This window comes from Myiozetetes cayanensis, unplaced genomic scaffold (genome assembly GCF_022539395.1).
Source record: "Myiozetetes cayanensis isolate MyiCay16 unplaced genomic scaffold, myiCay2020 scf7, whole genome shotgun sequence".
NCBI classification, from domain to species: domain Eukaryota; kingdom Metazoa; phylum Chordata; class Aves; order Passeriformes; family Tyrannidae; genus Myiozetetes; species Myiozetetes cayanensis.
The window spans coordinates 40,140,862-40,164,350 of record NW_026087964.1 but is presented as its reverse complement, the minus strand read 5'-3'; the positions used below and the strand labels follow the sequence as shown (position 1 = coordinate 40,164,350).

General features: G+C 38.8%; 1 non-coding gene across 1 annotated transcript; it reads left to right on the top strand.

Annotated features, from left to right (window-relative positions):
- The first annotated feature begins 1,387 nt into the window (after positions 1-1,387).
- On the top strand, positions 1,388-1,502 carry LOC126652206 (U6atac minor spliceosomal RNA). Its single transcript, XR_007631901.1, has one exon. It is a non-coding gene; the product is annotated as a U6atac minor spliceosomal RNA (small nuclear RNA).
- The last annotated feature ends 21,987 nt before the right edge of the window (positions 1,503-23,489 follow it).

The window sequence follows — 23,489 nt, the reverse complement described above, 5'->3', positions numbered from 1 at the left end:
GGAACTCTCTACTGAACATGGACTTGATGTAACTTGTTTTTATTCCTAAGTTGAGACTCAAGCAACAATACAAACTCTTCATCATCTCGCCTATATTGAAGATTGCACTTTTTGTATGTAGAAGGTTACACTGAAAATTAGCTATGAAATGTAAGAGTTCATTTTTTCAGAGCATCACAGTGGATAGACAAGGTTGAATCAAAGGTCTGTCTAACTCCAAAAGGCCAGAAGATGTGAATAATTGAGAGAATAGTGACAGAATGGGCATATACTGACAACTCCCCCAGTGCTTTCTGTTTTCTGGAGAGCTGCACACACTGCACATAGGTGATCTATATTAAATAAATCCTTATTTATAAATCTATATTAAATAAATCCTGACACAAAATTGTTAGATTTCAATTCCACAAACTTGTCCAAGCAAACCTGTCTTTCCTTTTAAGCTTATTCAAGCACTTAATACTCCCTGGTCAAAGATATTGAAGGCTTAAATATGTGTATGCATGGAGGAGTAATGCTTCTTTAGTTTCTTTGCATCTGAATCATTGCCATTTTTTGTTGTTGTTTCCCTCAACAAACCAAGTCTGAGAGCTTCACCATAAGGTCTGGTATACCATTGCCTTTTGCATATTGATAAAAAGATCTACTAGCCATTTGCTTACCTAAAGCTGCACTGTAAGAGAAATAGGGACTTAAACTTCAGAAATCCTATTTAAACTAGAGACTGACCTGTCTCTACCAGTAAATGAAGACCTGTGTGAAGATAAAACAACTACTAGAAAATCATTATTTATTTAATATCCAAGGATATAGGCTGTTTTTATCTCTTTTCACATGAAATTACACAGTAGTACATTCAGCATTTTGCTGCTTGGCTTTTCATCAGCAAATAATTTCTTTTAAAACCAAGTAGTAGGCCAGCTATCAGTGAAAGGCAGGCATCAAGCATCTCATTTTTTGAGACATGAGAATCTAATAGGAAAATACTGCTGCTTCCAAATCTTTCCTCTGCTGCCTGTATTTAATAGTGTTGCTGTGAATATGCTTGTGGTGCTTTTGAAGGGTGCTATGATGGCATCAACAGATGGCTGAAAGCAGAACTTGTCTTCTGCAGCCCCAGGACTAGGAAGAGCAGTGGCAGTATGACACATGCCAGCCAGGCTGATGCTGTTTCTCATAATTCAGATTTCTCTGTGTCCTTCAGCAGGACTTTTGCTTTGCGGAAGTGTGGGCTTAGGATCCACTCAGACCTGGGAGGTCTACATCTAGGAGTCAGATGGCAGGTTTGAAGTATGTGTTGAAGTAGGACAAGGTTTATTCACTGGGATGTCTGGTTTTCTGAATTATGGAGTGTTATCATTCTGAACTATGATTTTTTTTTTTTAATGTGTTTTATGAAATGTTAGCACTCCCCTTACAAAGATGGAAGAGGTCCTTGTGGCCTATACAACATGCATAGGGTTAAGGCATTGCCACCTACTTCATGACATCTATGTTTATTTAATTCAAGGTTTAGGTTGAGTATTAGAAAGAGGTTCTTCACCCAGAGTGAGACTGGGCACTGGAACAGACTCCCCAGGGAAGTGGTCACACCATCAAGCCTGTCTAAGTTTGAGAAGCGTTTGGACAATGCTCTCAGGCACATGGTGTGATTGTTGGGGATGATCCTTGTGGGTCCCTTCCAGCTCAGAATATTCTGTAATTCTGTGACAAGACTTGTCTTTAAAGTTGCTGCTTGTCCAAATTCACTGATGGTTGTTCAAAAATATTTCAGACTATTGCACTGCATAAGCATGGCTATTCCAGCATTTGAGGTATAAAGACAAATTCACAAAGTCCCTTCCTGTAGCTCACAGAAGACTTCTAAATGTGGCTGTTAAGCGTGCAGCCAGAGCTGAATCAGGATTTCTCCACAATACCAGTGAAATTCAGGTTTTGGATGTGTCGTGGTAAAATTCCCTTTTGCCTCGTTCTTGCAGGTGTTATCCTCCTTCCCACAAAGCACTGGGGAAGTCCTGTAGAAAAGGAATGTAAAACAAAGCTGTGCCCCACCTCCTGGCACTCTCCTACCTGGCACTGGGGCTATGCTCTGGGAAGGAATACAGCAGGCACTCCTGGTCAGAGCATGGGCACAGAGAGCAGGAGTGAAGGTGCCAAGAGGGCTTCTAGTGAGCAGAGAAGCCCCGCATCTGTCTGTCACTTTTGGAGTCCCCCTATGGAGTGCACCAGGGAGTTTGCTGTGCAGTGGCAGTGGGAAGGCCATACAGATTCAGGTTCCCTCTTCCTCATTGCTGGAGCTCTGTGCCATGGCATGGACTCTTTCAGTATTCCAAATCTTTTTTGGGAGTTTGCTCGCTTTCCATGTGCACCAAACAGGTTAGCCTCTCATTCAGGCAATGAGTCTACAGCATTGCATGAGACCAGCAATATAAGCAACAGCTGACTAGCTCAAACCACATCATGACACTTGTAGGCATAAAATGATTAACAGAATTTCTAAAATCTGAAGAAAATTTAGCGATGGCTAATTTCCCCAGGCACTCTAGAAATACCTTTTTCTTGTTGAAGACATATATAGGTCAGTCAAGTGTTATCAGTAACTAATTTAATGAGAAAGTTAATACTTTCACTGCTTCAGTCATCAGTTTTTCTAAAGCTGACTCTATTTTCAGAAATCTGGGTTAGTTTATATATATATATATATAAATAAACATACAAACAAGCAGCAAGAAGCACAATCTACAGATGAGTAACCTACCTCATACTTCATCAGAAGCCTCTGCCACTCCTCCTGTAGTTAGCATTTTTTCTCCCATTTACCAATTCTTTAAGGATTGACCTGACATTTTACAGTTTATCACGATTCAAGAGCAGAGCACAACCAAAGAAGCTGTTTCAAAAGCACACTGAAAGCAATTTCACTTTGTAACTCAGGCCCTCTGATCTTACTTTGACAGCTTGTATTGAATCAGACTAGGAAAATGGTCTGAAATATTCTAGTCCTGCATGTATTCTGAGCAAGAGGCGGGCAGAACACGACAACTGTGTGAGGGGAGAAAGCTGCCCTTTCCTAAGCACTCAGAAAAGTGAGCTGACACTTAATTAGTATGGGAGTGGTCTAGTTTGGTGTTATGGACATAGTTCATAGTGAATTTGTGACTTCTCTGCCTAGTGTCTGGAAGATCTGTTACTTTTGATAAAGATCCCAGTACCGTTAGCTTGGAAGTTGCACAGGGCTCCCTGCCTACCTGCAGTCCCCTATGTAAGAAGTAACAAACCCTAGAGTGCATTAGAGACTTTTTTTCTTCTCTTAAAGTGCCTAGCAAAAATCCTCTGTATAAAAATGAAAACAGTCACCACCTTCTGCAGCGACAGCACCCAACAGCATAGAATGAAAAATCAATTCAAATTATACAGTAAGCAGTATGGCTGCCCAGGGACTTTCTGTTCTCAGCATTTCCTAACCCTTGAAGTGACCAGTCAGCGACAGAAACCAGACAATGAAGCAAACACTTCTTGAAAGGACTTATTAACCACTACTATCACATCATATAATCGGGGTCTCTTCTAATCTACTTTATTATCCTATTGTTCACTATGTACATATGTCTGATCCAACGTGATGGGGTACTTTGCTTTTTTTAAGGTTTTGTGGAGTAAATAATTAAATATCTAACTACAGATAAGGAAAAAAATCAAGACACCGAGCAAGTTCAATGGTGAAAAAAACGAGTTGGAATGAATCCCAAGTGATTTTCATTTATTCACTGAGCTGAAACAATTTCCTTGTAAGACACTACAGATTCAGTACACAAGGGTGCTCAAGAATGACACCACGAGCACGCTATATTTATAGTGAGCTATGAAGTACTATGAAACAGAAATTAGACACATTCTCTTCAAAGTTTGAAAAAAGCTACATAATGGGGTGTCCTGACAAAGAAATAATAATAATAAAAAAAAAAATGTATGCAACTTATGCAAAAACTACTTTGGTATTAAGGTAAATGTTGCTGTTTATTACCTGCCACATACTGGTCCCATTTCTCCAAAGTAGCAAGCAATATGCTTCTGTTAGGAAATACACTCATTTAAGCAGTGCAGATTTAGAAACCAAATAGTATTAATTTAAATTAATTTTAATTTGAATTTTCTGCAAAATTTAATTTTAAATTTTATTTAATTTAATATATGAGACCACATAGTTTCAAAATGCTATCCTAGGAGCTGCTCCTCCTAGTACAACTCCTGCTAGTTGTACAAGGTGGTGTTTGAAGAAATCGACTATTAACAGCATTTTTCAGTCTCAGATCATAAAATCAAAATACAATGGCAAAAAACAATTGATTGAAATATCAAAGTTACCAATAGCTATAAATGAAACTGGATTAAAGGCATATGGCGTCTAGGAAAGGCTGATTAAAATGGTAAATTGTAAATCCATTGAAAAGTGAATTCTGTGCAGAGAGGTGTGAAAAGTTGCAGAAAGACTGAAGGACACAGGCACGGCCTGTGACACATATAAACAGGAACATGCTGCAGTCTCCTGGTACATAGACACCAAGGGAGATAACAATGCAAACAATGAGACTGGCAGTGCCAGGGCTGTGACTGAGCAGAAAGTGGCTTGACCAAAGAAAACCTCTCAGGAAAATGAAAATAGTTTCTTTACAAAGACTTCTGAAAATTTTCTCTGTTCTCAAAAGCAAACAGTAAAACTTCCTAAAACATCTAAAATGACTTCTTTAAATTAAAAATTAGTAACTAGCTCTTGTGGCATTTTGGTTTTTCAATTGTTCCAGTAATATTTAATGGTAGTCTCCTAACCTTATTTCAATATAGGAAAAAACATCCACTAGAATGTGGAATAACTGGAAAAGTTGTCTGATTTTGCTTTGAAAAGCCATGGGAAGTCTTTTCATTTTCCTACAAGAATCAGATGAGAGCAAAGCAAATGGATGAGGAGAGCTGGCTACAGTAGAAATGCATTTATTAGATAGAAACAGAACTAGGTCAAATTGTGTGAAGAGTACATGCTTTATAAGGGAAAGCCCAAAAGTAAAGAAAGTGTGGAAAGGGATTCATTGCCTATCAAGCCTGGAGGAAGATAAAATATGAAAACAATTAAATGTCTGAAGGATTACAGTATTATCAATATTAAGAATGTGTATTAAAAAGATTAGCATAATTGACAATGATTTAATATTGTATAATTTAAAGTGTAAGGACCTGCAAGAGGCTAGAAATAGTGTTGTCAAAAGAAAAAGCAATCTCTTTCTGCCTATGTTTACTTTTCAAATATGTTACATCATGACTTTTTCAGTGAAACATTGAGATTTTGATTAAAGCAAGTTCTATAGACTGTGCCTGTTTTCCATTTGAAAAAACCAACAAATTTTCACTGAAAACAATCTTAGGTTTTATATTTACAATGAAAATTGTAGAGGCTTTTCAAAAAAGAGCCATTTTCTCATGCAGCTACCTTTGGATACCTCAGAAAGAGGCCTGGAAGTGCATTCATGTTGAAATAGCTAAGACAGGAATTGAGAGAAGTGAAAGCAGCTTGGAAAGGACATTTGTGGAAACAAAGACAAATGAGTGTTAAAAAAAATATTTATGCTAGGCTGATTCAAATGACATTGTGAGTCATGGAAAGTAAGAAAACAGTAAGACCAAACAGAGAACTGCCTTGGGAGATGGATAGGGCTCATACTCTTCACCACCCTTCCCAAAGTGATGACCCTCAGGATTCTGGGTGACCAGCTGAGGAGGAGCCATCCCCCCAGTGAAGGGCAAGCTGAGTAGTTCTACAAAGCTGCTGTGAAGAAGAACAGGCAATTAGAGACTTGCATGCACATGAGCTTCTGATTTGCTTGGATTTGTTTGCCATAATAAGCAAGGAGTTAGGTCTCACTGCTCCATGTACCCAACCACATGAGTTGTAAAGACAGTACTGAGAGAAGGAGATTTGCAGTTAAATTGCTTGAGCAGACTAAACACAGAAGGAACATTTTAAATTAGCTGGATTCAAATGTCAGCTCACTTCAAAAATTAGAATTAATCTGATCTATGGCTGTCTTGCAGGTCTGTCAGCATCAGAAAATCACTAGCTGGCAAGAAAACAAAACTGGCTGTCTGCTCTAGACCAGGACAGCAGAGCTATCAGATATCAGGAAAGTTTTTACTTCTCTTAATGAAGGGAAACTTAGGGAAAAAAAGAAATTAACTTTAAAAGACGAAACTCCTCTACCATAATGGTAAGAAAGAAAACTCAAATAGCGTATGTTATTACTAGGGAGAAGGAATAGAAACTATATTATTAATAAGAATAGTAAATATTTACTTCAAATAATTGCATTCTTGTGAATGCTGCCTGTGAATTAACTCCCATGAATACAAACATGGAATTACTCATTATTAATCCATGTAGTCATTACTAAATTCATACTTCTTTATTTGGGTCCCAGTCATTATTTTCCTCATGAACATCTCCCACTGAAGGCATGGGCCAGGGTAAGAAGAGCCAAGGTGCTCAGCTCCAGCATGGACTGCAGGGTAGGTGGTTTATTCTCACACTGTGTCAGACTGAGAGCACAAATCTCAAGAGCAGCCAGAAGTACGGCACCATGGAAATCCTGCTGTTCCTTCCTTCTGTTGCTGTCTGGGATGTGAGCTCCTGTGAAGTGAGGCCATGCCAAAGACTGCCACATCAGCCCCAGGTAACTTCTTGTTTGGCTCCCAACTCCAGCTGTGAGCCCAACAAGGAGCCTTCAAATATTCTTTTCTTTTTTTTAACAAAGAGGAATCATGCAGAAAATGAGGCTGGTGTGTGCTGTGTTGACAGCAGGCTGCCTGGGGAGTGACACACTGCCAGCAGTCGGTCAGCTGGCCAGTCAATCTGAACATTTGCAGGAGATTATTTCTTTCCTTCATTTATCCGAAGCTAACTTGTTGCTCAGCCCTGAATTGTTCAGTGGAGGAAAGGTATGTAAGCCTCTGTTTCCCTTTCAACATAAGTAGATCCTGCAGTGTCTAGGCAGGTGATAAGGAAACAAAAGTGTCTGCTGGCTTGGATCCCCTTGTTTTTTTGGCCAGGGTACAGAGAGTGATGCTCGAAGGGAATAAACTTACGCCAAGTCCATGTTAAATGGCACATAGGTCTAACCACAGGCATATTACAGTTGGACTCAATGATCTTAAAGGTCTTTTCCAAAGATCTATGTACCAGCCTTGGATTAGCAGCAATCCCCTTCCCTTGTCTTTATGTAACAGTGTTCTAACACCCCATTTACTTCTCCTGAAGAAGCAAGGGGAAGAAGTCACTGCTGCTGAGGTTCCTCTGGCCAGAGATGTCAGACTGAGAGGAACAGGGTCTATCTGACCTGTGAAGTGTGCAACCAGCACAGACCGACCCAGCACTAGTTTTTGTACAAAAACAACATATTGAATTTATTCTCCTTCCCCTCCTCTCTGCAGTATGCACTTAGTAAGAGTAATCAATGAAAGAACAGTGGCTCCAATTACAGCCTGTTTCCTGAATTGCTCCAGGATAAGACTGAAACAAATGGCAAAGCTGCAGCTTACCCACAGTCTTTAAAGAATCCATCTTTTCTAACATTTAGACTAAATTTAAACTGTGATTCAGGGCAATTTGGTGCTGGCAGCTGTCTTTAAAACCTACGATGTGATTTTTAGCCACTGTGTTGCATTATTACTATTTTGCATCTCATGGTGTGGAGTTAATTTTACATTCTCCTCAGTATTCAGGAATGAGATATGTAAAGCAGAAAGCAAAGCAAAAAGACATCTCTACATTAGGCATGTACACCAAGAAGAGAAAGAATGGTCAGCAGCTCTGCAATGCACGTTTAGGCTCCAGTAGGGGTTGATGTGAGCTGGCACACCCATAAAACCTTGTGTAGCATGATGCCAAAGTACCAGTTTCTGGAAGAACACAGATAATTCGCCAGAGACCCTTACTACTTGACTGTGTTTTCCTTTCTCCTTTTCATAGCCAATTACAATCACTTACCCTCCCAGGAAAACACGTGCTCTCCCTTCCTCTTTCCCTGGTGCCTCAAGCCATGATTCAGTGTGATGAGCAGCACCAGTAGCAGCTCCAGCCTTGACCCCATGCCTGGCTGCTTATCCCCTGTCCCATGCTCCAGGGCTGCCAGACAAGAACAACCCATTTGGGGTGAGGTATCCCCCACACTAGAACTGGTATTTTTATTCAAGGTTGATAATTTTCCCAATCGTGCTCCTGGCAGCCTGGGGCACAAAGCAGTCACATAGAACATTTTTGCTGTCCAGGGAAGATCACACTGTGTTCAGCATATCCCCTGGATCTTTACTGGTGGCTTCTAGAAACAGGAAATCTTGTAAAATATTCAAAAGCCTGTATATTGTGGGACGAGCCTGAGTCATAGCAATATACACATGTAATGTAGACTAAATTTATTTTTTAGGGAAGGATGAATAACAAAGTCCTGTGACTATGTGCTTACATTAAAATTTGAACTGGCCACTTATTTTTTCTGCTAACTTTCAACTAACATACAAATAATTAAATTTTAATTGTGCCCTGTTCATGAAAAATGAAATTACATAGTTTATGTACTAGTACTTTCAAAGCTAATTTTGACTTTCTCCAGAGATGAACATTTGTAGCTGAAGAGTTTGCGTGTACAGAGCTGATCTGTGCAGCACTAACTAATCCAAGTACTTTAAATGATGAGAAATTGCAGGGAGGAATTTGCCATCAGTGAACCTGGATGATTAAATTAGGTAAGAATCTTGATGGATGTTCCATAATGAGAAAATGATCCATTTGTGGAGTAAGTTCTTCATTATAGATTATTTCTTCAGCTCTGGTATTTTCTGCCTGCACTGCAGTCAGCAATGGTCAGAATACTGTGGTGCCACAGTCCCGAATAGCTTTGTGCAAAGAGAAATACTAACTGCTAGTTCTGATGTGGCACTATTTTTCAATAATGAAAAAAATCTCAGATTGGGTAACAATGCATTTTATGGCTAGTTCAGACACTAATGCTTCCTATGCCACAGTCCCCAGTTGCTGCTTTTCTTTAATTAGCAAGCTACAGTACAATTATATCAAATACCATATACTAAATCATAAGAAACTGATACAAATTAGAAATACATAAGTTGAGAGGGGAGTTTATTAACCATAAAACATTCAAACTGATAATACTTCATCTCTGATTGTTTCTGTCAATACCCTTTATTATTATGCTTTAATAGGTTGTTTTTGGCACATCTGTGTATTTGTTTTCTCTCCAATGCTGATTAATAATTTATGCAAATCATGATACATAAACCTTGAAATTTCACAGCTTTATATAAGCATATGAGATTTAGAGGTGCATTTAATGCTAATACAAATTATCAGCACATTATTCCCTCACAGGTTGCCACTCTCTATCTTTTTTCAACTATTCATATTTCTAGGAGAATCTCTTCTAGCTCAACCCCTTGGTCATACAATCACTCGAAGTTACTAGACAAATGTTATTTTGGAAATAAAAAAAAAAAGGTAATTAAAGATGAACATTTTGTGAAGGACAAACTTCAAATAGAGGCAACAGCTCATTCCCCAGAGATGATTCACTTTAAGTTGAATGGGAACTAAGAACCTGACTGTTGTGAAAGTTAATGTATTCATGCAGCCTGCTAATAGCCACAAACCTAAGTAAAGGCTTTTTGTAGATTAAGGAAAAGTGAAGAAAAGGCCCATCCTTAATTACTGAAGTCCTCAGAAATGTTTACAGCTTTGGTGTGGCACCTCAGGGAGGAGCTTTACTGGCAGCATGGTCAGTCCTGCAGAAAAACAGGTGCTAACCATACTACAAGAGCAGCAGTGCCTTGGAGAATATGGATCAGTCCAGAAAACTGAAAAAATAGAACCCCAAAAAAACACACATAATTCCACACCCTTCCCCCCCCACACACACCCTCCCCCAACTCCCAAACCCCCAAAAGTCCCCAAACCTGTTGTACTTCTTTGGATCAGGTTAGTCCAGCAGCAGACCTCTGGAATAAGACATATGTACAGTTTGACCAGTAAACATCATGAAGACAGTGTAAGAAACCCATGGCTGATCATACTTAGGAGACGGGTTTGGGTATTGACACTGGAGCACAGTGAAACAAGGACATTATTAAAAAATGTAAGTGGTGAAAAATGCTTTGTGCTGCCTGCATAGAAGCACTCAAAGGATTCACAGAAAAAGAGTATCACAGATCTCTGGGATATTCAGCAAATGTAAGGACAGAAGAATAGAATAATAGTGGGGAGTTTTGTGTGGGTTTTGTGTTTTTTTTTTTTTTTTTTTTGCTTGAAACCCCAAACACTGTTCATAAGAAGATTTCTTAGTTGGAACAAACAATGAATCAAAAATGGTATTGAGTCATAGAAGCTAAGGATGCAACTGTGCTATAAAGACTCTTCAGAAAATAGGTTTATGAAGCTCACCTCAATGCAAAGAAGCTCTTTCATTTACATAGGTGTACATGGATCCTCAGCCCTTGTCTCTGAACAGATTTGTCAGGTATTAAAGCAGTCACCAATGAAGGTTACTTGATCTGTTTTGATCCCTTGAGTATGTGGACTTGCTGACCAGTCAGTTCTGTCTGTGGGTTTTCTTGTTAAGTTTTAGGAAAAAAAATTAAACATATAAGAAAGGCAGAGCACTGAGGGAAGTGAAAAACTTCAGTCTCTACTGGTGATAGGGAGTAGAAATGAGCAGATGGTACACTATACACTGTAATTCTTGCAGAGCATATACGTATATAAAAAAGATCTCTATCTCCTTAACAAAATTAAACCTGCCACACGTAACTCAAATATCCTCTCCTCTAAAGAATGTCTTGGTTTGTTGATCCAGCAGAAACAGTGGTAGATAGAATTGGGAAGCTCTGTGTGAGAAACAGTCTATAATTACTTTATGCTAGCAATGAAGTGCAAAGATAAAACCAGTTAGCTACATCTTTTATCTAAGACAATTCATTATCACATTAATTTATATACTTAAATTGATAGAACTTGGTAGTTTTAATTAATTTTCAAGTGGTTATGAAGTCTGTTAAGAAGTTATGATATGTTTTAAGTTCAGCTTGGCTTTGTTTATCAGTGAAATGGAACAGTGAAACTATCTGAGTTAAAATGGAGCAAAAATTCTCCAGCTTAGCTACAGTTTCAATAAGACAAATACTGATTATGTAAATAAGCAGTTAGGCAGTTAAAATAAACTTCAGAATTATTTGGGTCATTAATCTGAATGGAGATGTACATAAGAAGTGGCATGTATCCAGATCCCAGTCAACTCTAAGGTACTGTTTATCTTCCCATGAGCCACCATCAGCCAAAGGGCTCCAGCACGTGGATGGACTCCATCAGCTGCTGGTTACAGGCACTAGGATGGATGGTTTGTGAGCCCTTCTGGGCAACTTCAGACAAGGACAGTGTTTGCTAGAAAAATAATTTCCCATACATACTTTTAAAGTGCCAAGTCACTCATTGAAGTTTAGAATGAATGACTTTTATTAAAGCTGGAAAACTTCAAAGAGGAAACGAAAGGGATTTCAGCTTATGGTAAGAGCTGATTCAAAATCAGAAGTGCAAATCTGAAAACTCATGGCAATTTGTGCATGATGAAGACTTGAGGCCTGGTCCTGAATTATGGAGCACTGGCTTCCTGGGAAAATGCACACACCTTTTCTTTCCCTTCTGCTAAAGCAGAAATAGAGAGCAATCAGACCATTACTGGTATCCTGACTTTCCAATTTTTTTACCTATAACTGGGGGTGTTATTTAGCTTTTCCTGGCTACTGGACTAAACTGAGAAGTATAAATAGCATCGAGCTGAGTTAAAAGGAATGAAGTTTTCTCATTAGCAAGAGTTGCGCAAGAGACTGAAGACTTGGGACCTGAGAGCAGTTTTACAACACAGTGTCAAGAGAAGTGGTTCCAACATAGACAAAGTCATTCTGCTCTGTGGGGTCTGATCTCTCAGAGAGCTCAAAATTAGGGCTGTTCCTCCTCAGGTTTTACCACAAGCATTAGGCACGGGGTGTTTTTTTCCTAAACAATCCAGACCATGTTATACAATATGCCAGAAACTGCTTTCCTTTCAAAATAAACAGCCATTTAAACTTTTTCCTGTAGGTAGAGCTTAAAGACATAGCCCTAGTAGAAAAACACAAGTGAATGATTTCTAGAAGTTGCTTGGTCTTTGAACTGGGTGCCTGACTTTCCGTGACTGAGAAATGCAGTGCCAGTGCTGTGAAAATCCAGAAGCCCCAGTGTGGGCTGGTGTGGAAGGGCATACACAGAGAATTGCAGTGGAAATGAGCATTTAATCTGCTCGTAATTTCTATCCCCAAAACGGAAGAGTTAGAGGCTAGAGATATTGTAGAGGACAGTGACGCTGAAATGCCCAGTGAAGCAGAGGTTGCCAACTGAATCACGATTGCTCTAAGAGTAAAGGAACACACAACACAGTGGGACACGTAAAGGCTACAAAACCCAGTCTTTCATTTTGTATTTACATCTGATGGCTCCGTATCTGCTACTAACTCTATGACTCAAAATGGTAGTAAGTCATAGGAGTATTCATACCAAAAAAATATTATTAGATAAGCACAACACTGTAGCCTCATATTAAAAGCAGATTTTCAAAATCCCCTCATGATATTTATGATGACCAGAATATACTTAAACATATAATCTCGCCTTTTCTTTCCAGTGATTAGGTTACCATGAAAATGTCCTTTTCAAAGCTGAGTTGACAAAGTTGTGCTAAACTAAATTTTCGTAGTAGTCTCCTTGTATGTCTTGTTTTGCTAAGTAGGCTTTTTTGGATCTAAAGTTAAAACTTGAAGCAGTTGTGAAACATTTAATTACTTGACATGCTTTTCTAATGCTGGTTTTCAAAGTAGAGTCTTTGTGACAAGATGCATATTCTAGCTGTTTTAGAGGCTAAATTATTCTAACATTCAGCAGAATAATAACCATTTTGTTTACAGAAAGGCAATATCCAATATATTTTCCATTATAAAATAAGTACAGAAAAGACAACTTACAGAGTAAGACCCATCTCTTTATATTCAGTACAAGTCTTCAAAAGTAAAATATGTTCAATTTTCTATTATCTGAATTCTTCTGTGGTCACAGATGTTCTCTCTACTTTCATTTTACTTATTGAGGAGAGACAATCACGTATTTAGCCCAGTCACTTTATGGTCTTGTTTTTATAATGAAAAATGTGCTCATCTGAAGTGAGTCTTTGTGAGTCTTGCCAAAAGCTGTTCCATGAAATTAGAAATAGTATAGAAACCTTACTTGACCTGTCCTTTTTGAGTTATTTCTGATGCAAAAGATAAAGCATTACTAGCTCTATACTTACTATAAGCATGCCTTATTAAATCATACACATAGAGGGCAATATTCCATGCCAGCTCCAGGTGCTATCTCAGCACGCTTCATAACAGGAGCAGCTGAAAACTATAAAAAACTTACAGAAGAAATATTGTAAGTGTATTTTAGGAAAATATGGAGTTACTGAACACTCAAAACATTTAGATCTAAAGCTAAAGACTAATTATTTTAATTGCACATCAGTAAGGACAGCATTACATCTTCTTTTCACAGAATCACAGGATGGGTCAGGGTGGAAGGGATTAGAGTGGGTCATCTGATCCAACTTCCCTGATCAAGCAGGGTCAAACTAGAGCACATGGCACAGGATTGTGTTCAGAGAGTTCTTGAATATCTTTGGCCAAAGACATTGTGGATCTCCCTCTGTTCCACTGTGTGGTCATTCACATCAGTAAGGAAGTTCTTCCTCATGCTCAGGTGGAACTTCCTGTGTATCAGTTTCTGCCTGTTGCCTCCTGTCTTATTGTTTGGGACCACAGAGAAGAGTCTGGCTCCATCCTTTTGACACCCTCCTTTCAGATACTTGGAGACATTGATGAGGTCCCCTCTCAGTTGTCTCTTCTAGAGGCTGAACAGGCCCAGCTCCCTCAGCCTTTCCTCCTAAGAGAGATGCTCCAGTCCCCTCATCATCTTTGTTGCCCTTCGCTGGACTGCTCCAGGAGCTCCATGTTTCTCTTGTACTGAGGAGCCCAGGACAGGACACAGCACTGCAGATGTGGCCTCACCAAGGCTGAGTAAAAGGACAGGATCACCTCCCTTGACCTGCTGGCAATGCTCTTCCTGATGCACCTCCTCTGTTCCTCAGAAGGGTTGCAAGACAACAAGGGAATGGGTATCCTCAACTTAGGCAAGCTCTAAGTAAGTGTTCAAAATCATGTAGACTTTGGTATGTTTATGATGTGGGCTACTGATTCCAGCATTGTAGAACAGCAGAATCTTTATTCTGTAGGGTCCTGTAACATCCTTTAATTCCCATTTCAATTTCATGATATGGAAATGCAGTTAAATTAAAACCTCACCGTTAATTTTCCTCATTGAAGGGAATATGGTCTAGATAAATAGATTAGCACACATTGAAAGTTCCTGTGAAGCACAGTGGTGCTGAAGGAGTAAAACAAATCACTTTTTGCAGTGCTCTTAGCAATACTAAATAATAAATTCTTATTTAGAGACCTTAATAAAGAGTGCAGGAACAGCTGGATCCTGAAGTGTATACACAATGATTTTCCAAAAATATCAATAGAGATATAACAATGTACGAAGAAATGATGAAAAGCACAAGTTCCCCGTTCCTGATGGTATTCAGATGTATTTTTGTAACATTCTGTGATTTAGAAAAGCACCTGAATGTAGTCTAGAAAATATCTGTAAATAAAAATCCCCAAACACAACCTCATATGCATATCTGTATTCACACAAGCAAGACAAAGACTGGAATAAAATATGAAATGAAATCTCAAGCTTAGCCAAAAATTGCAGGAGTTGACAAAAGGAAGCTGCTACAGCAGTTTTTGATACACACTGTTTCGACTGTTTCAGCAATGCTGAGGCATCCTTTGAATTTTAAAAGGTTTAAAAACGTTGGGGTTGAGAACTATGTCTTATCAGGTAAAACTGTGAACTCTGAATCTGTTGAAAATGCATTTTTCTGAGTCAAATGAAAGCCAGCCAAGCCCTACTATGGCTTAGGAAGAAATGGTCTGCCTGCTCTTGGAGTTCCCAGCTCTGGCTCCCTGTGGAAATGGGCAGGCAGATTATTTGTGAGTCAGGTGCTAATGCGAGAGGAACTGTCACCATGGGGCCCTTAAGCTGGTATAATAAGTTAAAAAAAAAAAAAAAAAAGGCACTAGAGGCAGACTTTTTCTTGTGTGGGCCACCCACTGAAGAATTAAACCTAGTTTTCATAGATGCCCCATACCACACATTAAGAATATTTACAATACCTTAAGGACATTACTTACTAATTTAAAGCAGATTTGAAGAATAAATAGAACTCCTCACAAATTTTATGCTATATCAAATGAAATGATCGTACTTACTTCACTCCTTAAGCTGAATCCCAATAGTTATTGAACAGTTGTTATTTTTAAAGAAGAAAAGATCAATATAAAGAATAATTCTAGACCCACAAGTGCTTACTGCAAATTGATGAAATTACTTACTGCTAAATATGAGCCTTGAAAATCAGAGGTCTAAGAACACAACGAAGGCTTGGTTTTTTCTGTACAAAATATAAAAATGCATTCAAGCCTATTTATCTGTTTTATGGAATTAAATGCATAAATGTTCTTAAATAACCTTTTTCTTTTTACAGTTTGTAATGAAAAAACCAAGATGTGTTAGTGTCTGGATTAAAGCCAGGTCAATGCCAAAGTGAGTTTACAAAAATGTCTGCTTCATTAAAAGAAACTGAAGGCACAATTTAGTTTTAAGTCCTTCAGAATTTGAACAGTATATGTGTGTACATATGCTAGGGTCTTGGGAAAGGAAAATGGGTAAGAAGGAAGTTGTACAGGCCTTACTAGTGCTTGAAAGTATCTATAATTGTACAAAAATGAAGGCATAATATTCAGTTGCTAATGCTCTTTGAATAAAAAATTCAGTAAAGAAAATTATGTCAATTTACTTTAGTCTCTAAGCACAGAGAAGAAGAAAAATGAAAAAAAAAAAAAAAGGCCCCTGCAGCTTTTCAAGTACTATTACTCAGAAGATCAATTCTAGAGTCAACTTTCTTTATACTTGAAAGGAACAGTTGCACGTGAAAATTTGTTTTCAACAAAAAAAGCAATGCATTTTAAAACAAACACAAACACCACAGTTAAAATGAAGTAGCTCAAAAGAGTCAGTCAAACAATTTAATATCAATTTCCAGTAGTCTTTCCAGTACAGTTTGGTTGTTGCATGGCAGAGGTCAGAGGCAGAAAGTGAGAAGCTGCGTTTAGCTATGACTGAAGTTTCCTGAACTGAAGAAAACCAAAAATGGTCTCAGAAGAATCAATAGATGTGACCACAGCAGCCAGGACCCTGATTTTCCACACCAGCTACTGTTCAGAAGATTATCTCAATAGCATCAGAGCATTCTAAAGAGTACCTCTAATCTCTTCAGCAAATTGATGAAAATAATTTCACAGACTTTCCCTTCCACAGGGAAGCAAGAACAATATCAAGTTTAGTCTTGATTCAGCAAAGACACCTTTCCCCCCCCACCCCCAAGTGGCGAAGAGCTTTGAACAATACAAAAAAAAATTTCCTGATGCATATGTTTAATTTTCTTCTCAGGCAGTGTGCTGGGAGCCCACTGTTCTGCTTCGAGCCTCTGATCAAACTAGTCTATCTTTTAAACGAGTTGTTTCATACAGTTTCTCAAAAGCTTTGTAGAATTAGTTTCACTTCACAGAGTACATTACATTATTCTCCTTGGTACTTTCAAAGGGCATCCCTAAAAATTCAATTTTCTTGCCTTACGTTCCTATTTCTTGATCCTATATGCAGAAATAGCATATTCTAAAGGTCAACTACTGCTCTCCAGATCCTACCACCATAGACTCTTGGGCATGCTCTGGTATGCATGGGCGTAACTGCACACTTCAGTTAAGAGAATAGTGTGGCTCAGTGCACAGTGGTAAGTTTTGCTGGTAGGTTTTGCTCAAAGAGAGAATAGGTTTATCCTGGAACAAATCAAGTATCAAAGCAGGATAATACAGGTGTTTATCTAATCTCTGCATGCAACTAACTGTCTAGCAAGTCTCCTTCAAGGCAGGGAAATCCTTCCATTGCTGAGTGAAACAAAACATCTCCTTATTTAAAAGAGAAGTGCAAGGCAAATGGGATTTCAACCAGCTCCACACACTTGTCAAACCAGCTGGCAGATTCTGGGAGGCAGGAAAGCCAAACAGAGTGCAAACCTAAATGCAAATAAATAATGTACCTGCAGGACACTTGTGGTGGTCCCAGCTACATCTACACTTAGCAAACGTGCACATATCTTTGGTTTGGCAGGTTATTTACTTATTCATGCATGTTTACTGCTTTCTCAATGCCTATTTCAACAATATGGTTACAAGTCAAAGACTACAGAGCAGGTGCTTAAGTAGCCACTAAGTGATTGTCATACAGAATAGTTGCTTCTCACAATTGAAAGTGTAATCCCAGCAGGCACAGAAGCAAGTATTCACTTAAGCACATCTGTGAAACCATTAGCCAAGGCTTTCCTTTGCAAGGTTTTTCTTCCCCTTTGTTAATATTTTTTTCACAAAGTGACCTTAGATGAACTACAATCATAAATTTCCTTGCTGAAAAAAAAGTCAGTGATCTCCCACAAGTAAGAGGAGATTTAATTTTTATGCAAAACAAATAACAAAGACACTGCTCCTCAGAAAAGGCATTCTTTTAAATATCATGGCTCCACAACATATTTCAGTGCTTATTGTAAATAAATCACATGCCTGAAGTCAAACAGATCAAAGAACACTCCAGGAAATTGGGATACATTTATCTGCCTCAAAACTCTTAAAGAATAAAAAGCAACTCTCTCGGAAGTACCGTGTTGTCATCTGTTCCTCAGTACTATTGTAGTAATTAGTGGCATCAACTTGTTTATAAACTCTTTTTGGACTGTTCTGTCTTCCAGGGAAAAGAGAGGCACTTTGGGCTAATTTCTTCCACGCAGGCATGCTGAACAGACAGCATTTGCAAAGCAGCTTTGACAGGAACTCAGTGTCTGATGGAAGCAGGCACTCAGAGCACTCTTCACTTCCACATGCCTTTGGAAATCCCATCTGTCCAGAACCAGGCTCTAAGGATCCACTCATTTTTCCCCCCTCAGAAAAATGAACTAGTCTAACCCAAAACTATGCTCCAGTGCATCTCAGATCTTATGTCTTGCAATAAAAGATGCTCTGATGTACAGAAAGTCTGCTACATCTTCTCTTTGCAAAACTTCCTTCAGTGTCTTACTGGCCAGAAACAGGAGAGAGTTACTAAATCATTTTCTCCAAAAGGTTATGGAGGTTTTTCCATTCTAATATCTAATTAGCTTTGGAAATATTCACAATGCAGTGAAGTACACAGCAATTAGAGTGAAAGGTTAGAATAACATCCTGTCTATGATGGAAAGATAAGGTTCATTAATTTACTCTCTCAATACATAATCCCACTACCAAAAGAGATTGGTATTTAGTGTTTTCATGACAAATAGGTATCGAGACTGCCCCTGGATGTATACACAGCACTGCTCAGGGAATGGTGTTAGAGGAGACTGGAGAGCATAGGAAAAAAGCCCGCTAGTCCTTGAGAAATTAGGAAGGTGAGCGAAGGAAGACAGCTGTAATCATAATAACTGAAAGCAGAGCAAATTTGTAAAAAAGGGACAAAGTGAAGAGAGCAAGCAAAGCAAGACAGCAAATGTGTGCTTGGGGTAGATAGAAGGCTGTTTACAGGGCAGCCTTTCCTCATGAACCTGCAGAGGTGATTCCGGCCTTGAGACTGGCTTTTCTAGGCACAAAACTAATTACATTCCTCATGCATTTTTCTTCTTTTGGCAGAGGTTACTTGAGGCACCAGTGCAAACCACCTGGGTATCTCTAAACTACAAAGCCACTTCAGAAGGAAGCATTAATGTCACTGAAAGAGGGGAATCCCACTGGAAATGCTAGAGTGGCGATAAGCAGTAACAAGTATCATCAGCGTGCTCATCAGGTGTGCAGGGTCCAGATGGAGACGAAATCTTTCATCCCAGAACAGGTTATCACAGCAGCAGCTTCCTGGGATCTGTCAGCAGCAATAGTATGGGATACAACTGGCCAAGGGCAGCAGACCAGAACTGCCTCCAGGAAAACAGAGCTGGCCCTTGGGGTTTGTGGGAGGCAGCACTAGATGGCATGTTCATTCAAGCTCATCTTGCTGGATGCCATAGCCACTGAAAAAAAAGAATGCTTGGGATTAGTGCTCCATTACATAAAGGGACAGTGTCTGTGATTACAGAAGCTGTAGTGAAAAACATAGATTTCTTCCTTTTGGCCATGAATATTTTCTCTCCTCCATCTCTTCCCTAGGGCATAAGCCATTTTTCTGGCGAGCTGCTGGTCCGTTGTTAGTACAAGACGGCACCAGTGGTGGCACAGGTGATAGTGCTGCTCAGTCAGTTGTTTGCAACAAGCAGCATGTGAACAGATGACTTCGATAACACCACCAGTGAAGGTCTGAACAACATGGAGGTGCTAGGTAGTATGATCATCTACTTTCCTCTCTTAGATTTGTGACAGAAAACAGCAGAGACAAACAGGACAAGCAGAGCACAAGTGTACCCTCTGCACCCTCTCTTTATGACAGTTTTAGGGACCTCATCAAAATGTGCCTGTGCAGGTCACCATTGAGGTGACTGCAGCAGAAAATGGAAAAATTCTTCTTTTTTTTCTGTTTGCTTTGTGCCTTGGACAACATAAGCTTAAGAGAGCAAGCTATAAATAGCTGACAAGGACTTGCGTTCATGACATTATAGATCAGTGTCAATCAATGTCAATCAATTACTGATCAAAGCTTGTCCACATAAGTTTTGTCTCTGCTCAAACTGTATCACTTGCATCAACTAAGAATTAACAGATACGCAACTTTTACCTTATAACCTTGTAACTGTTTTGCATTATATATATACCATTTTAGCGTTTTTCTTAAATTAGCAGGTCTCCAACTCTCAAGTTCATTGCTTGAACTCTGCCTTCATACAGTTAAATACTTTTGCCTGTGATAAATAGAAATAACTCTGAAGTCTGCTGGCATTGTAGTTCATATGTGATTTGAATGTCTTCTGAAATGACTCTCAGTGGTTTTTTTCTCTCCTACCGATTATCTTCAAACTGAAAAACCAACTGTGCCTGAATTACAGGACCCATTACACACCTCTGACAATTCCTCAAGAATCTAAGACTAAATTTGTTTCATCTGGTTATATTTATAGTACTCATTCTATAGAACTCTAAACAATTAATAGCATTGCACTCCAATGCTGTAAATCACTGACATTTGTCAGTGCTGCTAAACTGCCAGTTGCCTTCCTGGACTCCACCAAAACAGGGAAATTGAACAAGAGATTAATCAGCAAGTTAATGCAGGAAACCAAATACCTGTCCCCTCAAAGGCTAAAGATCTGCTCTCATGCTTTCATCTCTGTCTCAAAGTCCAAATATAAGCAGCTTCCCTACTAGTTAATTTAAAGGGATTAATAACCGGGTGACTTTATAATTCACTTCAATAAGACTGGGAAAACAGATCAATAAATCATGTCTTTTATCCATCTGCTCGGGCTTCTTCTGCAGTCTGTTCTGCATCTATGAATGATTAGCAGCAGGTGTGAAATAATTCCCTGGAAGTTGCTACTGGCAAGTCCCATTCATTCCTGGATCCTCCTAACAACAGTTCATTAACTCCCCAGGACCTAAGTCCTGACATCCAGCTGAAGGCTACATCACATTTGTTCCCACTAAATGACCTGAAAGGACCTCAGCCAGTAATTCAAATCTTCCTCAGCTTTCCCAGCTATCAGGTACATGTTTGGGTTTTTTTCATAGAAGACCACTAAAGACCACTGGTGCCACTTTTTTTCCTTTAAAAAGGCAACTTGTATATATTTTTAAATGTACGTCTTCCTGGAAAAGATATTGAGGGTTGGAATATTGCAACATTTTGAGATACCTTGAAAACAGTGACCGTGTGTGTCTCAAAACACTGAAAAATGGAAGAAGTATATTTGATAGAAAAAGAATTAGATGAAACAAGGTGGTAAGAAGGAAATTGAGAATGTCATCAACCTAATTCAATGATTGCTCAGTCAGCATTAGCATTCAGTTTAATATAGTAAAAATGGGCTCAATTCACTTAGTGAATGTTCAGTGTCCAAATCCTGCAGCTGTCTCACTTGGATCAGACCTTTACAACTGCATTGTCTTTGGACACAGCAGTTAAAACCAATTCAGCATTGCAAATGAGGCTGATGTGAGTCCAAGGAGAAAAACATTAGCTTACAGAAGAGGAGCATATGAGCATCAGTGTGAAGTACAGCACTGAGATTGCTCTTCCTTAAAGACACACTTGATCTTATAATAATTTCCAGAATAAGAAAATAAACAAAATAAAAATTCTGTAGATGACCCTCTCAATCTCTTAAAAAAAAAAAAAAAGGTATTTTTTTAATGTGTAGTAGAGCATTAAGAAAAAGTACTGTACATGTACTCAAAATGCAGATCACATCCTTGAATCTTTAATCAACAGGACAATCTTAGCCACATTTGGTAGCAGCAGCACAAAAAGGAGCATATTGCAATGTTGCTATTCCCTTTCAGCTGTCTTGGTCATCTGGATCACAGATCAACTTCCAGTAACATGCAGTCATGTGGGAAAAACAGATATCAGCTGAGGACCTTTGGAAAAGTTATTTTAACTGTATTTATTGCTACAGTATATGAAATGGAACTCCTTTCTTTTATCATCAGACGCCAGACTAGGTTATTGGTTTAATCATAGCATCTGTCAAGAGGACTGCATAGCAGACCTTGAGAATGAGCGAAAGGCTTTATGAGCTGCTTCTTCCCTTTCTTCCCCTACTAAGTTATGTGCCTGTACAGGCATTCCTGGTAGTTAGACAATGACAAAGACTGCCTGAGGCATCAGAGATCAGCACAAACTAGGAGTATCTCATATTTGCAAGGCTTTTCTTCAGTGTCTAAGTTCTAAACAGTAGCTTTTCTAACAATTAAGTCTTCCCATATGACAACATTTCTAAACATATTAGAACAACTGCAGGAATAGTAATTTCTCCTATACATGTAGATACTAGTATGAGGACAACTTTTATGAGCCAATTTCTTTGTTAGTGAAGCGTAGACCATTTCTTCATCTAATCTTCCAGTATCAGTTAGGTAGTTGCAACTATTTAATGGTCTTAATTTCCTTCTAATTTTTGAACAAGGACAACTATAGTACATAAGCATAGACTAAGTTTTACCAACGTCTTCTAGTGATAATGAGGTAAAATGTGTCCAAAACTTGCAAGGACATGAAGCAGCCTGTGAATGTGATGAAGCATTAAGTGAAGCTACCACTGCAGCTCTGTTGATCAAGAACAAGAACCCTTTTGTGGATCTCACAACAGTGGTTAATGTTTTGTTAAGATCTGCCAAGGGAAGCAAGCCTCTGTTGTACCATACCTAGAGCAAAGTTTTCTCTCTCCATGAGATCTCCACTGGAGACTGCTGAAGTTTCAATATCCACTCATTACTCCTACAGATATTTACTTATACTGATCCAAAGCAGATAAAGAGAAGACAATGCAACAGTACACAGTAGAGCAAGAAAACGCTTTAACAGAAAGAATATAATTTTCAACTGCTACCTGGTTTCATGCTCAAAGCCTCTGATTTCTTCATGCAGTTGTTCATAGTCTGATTAATCAGCATAACTTGTTGAAAAAGAACTCATCTGTAAAATGTGCCAAAGAACACCACTGTCTCAGTCCTTACTAGGATTGATGCTATTTTTAAGTCTGACTCAAATATTAAGTCCAGAAAAAACAATTCAGTTATCCAGTTAAACAGAGTACAGACCACACAAATTCATCCTGGAGTTTCTTTGATAAATATACAACCGAATATGAAGACAGAAAGACGCAGAAACCTTCTAGCGTCAGCAATGCACTGAGTTGCTGATAAAGAGGGGAGCTGAAACTTTTTTCTTCTTTGAAGAGAGACATTGCTTGTGCTGTGCTGTATCTTATTTGTGACCACTTGTGGGAAAAAATAAATAGTTTGTCACATCCGTAACAGTCTGCATACAATATTCTCTTCACTATTTGCAGTGTGGGTAAACCAAAAGTACTGGAAGGGAACCTCATACATCAGATCTGTCCTGATATTTTCGGCTTCTAAGAGCACAGTATGATATATCCTGTGAATAAACAAACCACTTATGGCTTGAGTCCCACAGCAATAGTAAGAAGTTTGAATCATTTGACATTCCAAACCAAGTATCAGTTGAAAAC